This window comes from Panthera tigris, chromosome D1, assembly GCF_018350195.1.
Source record: "Panthera tigris isolate Pti1 chromosome D1, P.tigris_Pti1_mat1.1, whole genome shotgun sequence".
In the NCBI taxonomy this organism is placed as follows: domain Eukaryota; kingdom Metazoa; phylum Chordata; class Mammalia; order Carnivora; family Felidae; genus Panthera; species Panthera tigris.
The window spans coordinates 103,224,416-103,227,377 of record NC_056669.1 but is presented as its reverse complement, the minus strand read 5'-3'; the positions used below and the strand labels follow the sequence as shown (position 1 = coordinate 103,227,377).

Sequence of the window (2,962 nt, the reverse complement as noted above, 5' to 3'; positions counted from 1 at the left end):
CCTGTGTTTTTTGCTTTTAGGGCAAAGACATGCGTGGGCCGGGTGGGGGGTGGGGGTGGGGGTGGTGTGTGTGTGTGTGTGTGTGCAGTGAAGCAATGGCTTCCCCTCCCCTCTTCAGGTTTTTGCAGAACTGAAGATTCATGTTTGCCAAGGAGTCTCTAAATAAAAGGGGGCGCGTTTTATTTTGTTATATTTAAGAAATCTGCATTCAGCTGCCAAAGAACGACCTGACACCGTCCCCGCACGCTCTCCTTTTTACCTCCCGTCCCCGCGGGGTCCGTGGGCCGGAATTGGATTAGTCACACACAAAGGACGAATCCGGGAGCTCCTTCTGGGCGGTGCTGTTAGCTCGCAGCGCAAACGACAACAGAGTCTTCATGCACCGAAGGGAGGCACCTCCCGTGAGCCCGGATAGCTCAGTCGGTAGAGCATCAGACTTTTAATCTGAGGGTCCAGGGTTCAAGTCCCTGTTCGGGCGCGACGCAAAACTTTTTCCTAATAATTTAAAAACAAGAACAAGCGTTCAGGATCAGCTTTCGTTATCCGGGTGCTTTCCGAGAAGGGAGTAAAATCCTGGAGATTGTAGGCTGCGAGGAAAAGCCGCGTCCCAGCGAGGACACACATTGCAAACCCTTGTGCAAAGGCCCCTGGGAGGCTTGCAGTGCATTGTTCGAGGGAATTAAATACACCGCTTTATTCTGCAACCACCGGCGGGGCCGCAGAGGTCCCAATTACCGCGGTATTCACAGGAAGGGGGAACGAATGCTTCAGGACGTCCGTTGGACTCCCCCGGTCACCGTCCTGCTTCGCTGTCCTGCGGGCGGTCCCCGCTGACCCTCTCTCTGGGGTTCCCTCCCGCTAGGTGTCCGGGATTACTGCACGGTTCCTGCACCTACACGCCACTTTACTACTCTTCTAGAGAATATTTCTGCACGCTGAAAAGGAAGAGAAGGCCATTTAGAAACCGAAACACCAAATAGAGCAGTCTTCTCTCTAAATGAAGTCTTCTCTCTCCTCCCTAACCCCAAGTGTGACCCTGAACACAGGGGAGAAAGTGAGGCGGAGATGGCAGCATTGCCGTGGGAGGAAGAACGTGCGTGTTGGAAAGAGTGCCTTCAAGGGGCTGGGGTGGGACAAGTCCTGGTGTCACAAAGACAAAAAGAGTCAGCTCGCACTGACTACAGTCTAACAAGGGAAGCCTTCGGCTCCTGAGAAGTATTGAGGAAGTTGGGTTGTGGACAAAAGAGAAAGACTAAAACTAATTTCCCTGGTAGGTGGAGGGGAAGGTACGTCCTTGCTTCACTAGAGATTGAGCCTTTCTTGTCTCTGCCAGGCAACGGAAGAAAGTCCATCTTGATCTCCTTAGCAGGATGGGAGTGTAGGTTGATTGAGTCAGCTGCCCCCCCCCCCGCCCCAGCTGATGGACTGTGCTCCCCAGGGAGTCCTGATTAGTGGAGCAGGACCCGGATGGAGGTAGCACTCAAGAGGGAGGGAGGGCCTTCACCCTTCACGCTGGAGCGCCTTATGCTGTGCCTACACACACCCACAATTAGCTCCGTCTCCAAAGCGCAGCTTCATCAGAAGAAAGGGAATCAGAGCAATAGCATCTAACTTATGAACGTGTGATTAAATGAGTAACAAGGCATGCACAGTGCTTGGTAGAGTTTTGCCCCAAGGTAAGCATTCAATATTGTAGCTGTTACCATCATTATTTTTCTTTCCAAGAGTTTCCAATCTAGGGAGGAAAAACGGATACATATGGAAACACGTTAAGGAACCATTTCAAGGAAACATACTCCCAATATGCCCAAGATCATAAGCACATGTTCGTGTGATTTGTGTTGGTTGATAGGTGCTGAAGGGACAGCAAGACCGGAGTGGTTTGGTTGGGCCAGGCTATTTTCTTGAAGAAATTGAATCATGGGGCCAACCTGGCATCCCAGGGAGAGAAGGCGAGGAGCTGTGGCAGACACTCGAATTTATCCTCTTCTCTCTGAGGGAGTCCCTTGGAAAGTGATCAAGTGCACTTTTGGCAACCTTGAAAAGTGAAGTGTCTTTGCTCCAATTATTTCCTGACTGAACAAGAATAGAGCAGGCTGAGGCAAGGAGAGGACAGGGGTGGAGAGCATTGAGGACTCCTAGTTCTTACCTCCCTCCTCAATTCAAGTTCACTCCCTCTGCCTTTCCCCATAGGGGGGGAAAGTGAGAAAAAAGAAAAAAACAAAAACAACAACATCAAAAACACCAAAACCAACCAAACAAAAAAACCCCAAACCCTAACATCTGTTTTGACCAAGACCTCTTGGGCTTTGGAGCTGGACAGCTCTGGTTCAATTCTGGATGATTTGAGGCGAATCAGTTATTTCATTTAGAAATCAACCTTACGGCAGGGATGAGGCGGGTGGGGATCGAATAAGACCACGTAAGTCATGGGCTGGGAACACAGTAGGCACTTGTTAGTAAGTGGCCGTTTACTCTTTTTAGGGCTCTGGGGAGAGGTAGAGAAAGCATTAGGAAGAACGCGAAATCCTCCTCATGACAGGGATGAATTTTCACTGTTCTCCAAACCTCAGAACGTAATTAGGAACTGGAAAGGCGGAGGAAATAAGAGAAAGTTCTTTTTTGTTTCTTTCTGTTAAATTTCCTTAACAGGGTAGCGAGGGCTCCCGCCTCCGCCGAAATAGCTCAGTTGGGAGAGCGTTAGACTGAAGATCTAAAGGTCCCTGGTTCGATCCCGGGTTTCGGCAGGGTTTTTGCCGACTCCCAATGGGACTCGGGTGCTTTCATTGCCGTAGAGCCCCGCCCAGGGCCCCCCGCGCGCGCCTGCGCAGCACCGGTGCTGGTCTCAAAGCTCGAGCCAACCCTTGCGCGTGCGCAGCGGTTGTGTGTCTGTTGCGGGGAAGCGGGTCTCTTGCGCGCGTGCTCACCCTCGCGCTTGCGCAGCGGCCGTGCGGGTCTCAGC

The 2,962-nt window shown here is 51.5% G+C and overlaps 2 non-coding genes across 2 annotated transcripts; both read left to right on the top strand.

Moving 5' to 3' along the window:
* The first annotated feature begins 405 nt into the window (after window positions 1-405).
* TRNAK-UUU lies at window positions 406-478 on the top strand. Its single transcript has one exon. It is a non-coding gene; the product is annotated as a tRNA-Lys (tRNA).
* Window positions 479-2,674: 2,196 nt separating this feature from the next.
* Window positions 2,675-2,747, top strand: TRNAF-GAA. The gene has a single exon. It is a non-coding gene; the product is annotated as a tRNA-Phe (tRNA).
* The last annotated feature ends 215 nt before the right edge of the window (window positions 2,748-2,962 follow it).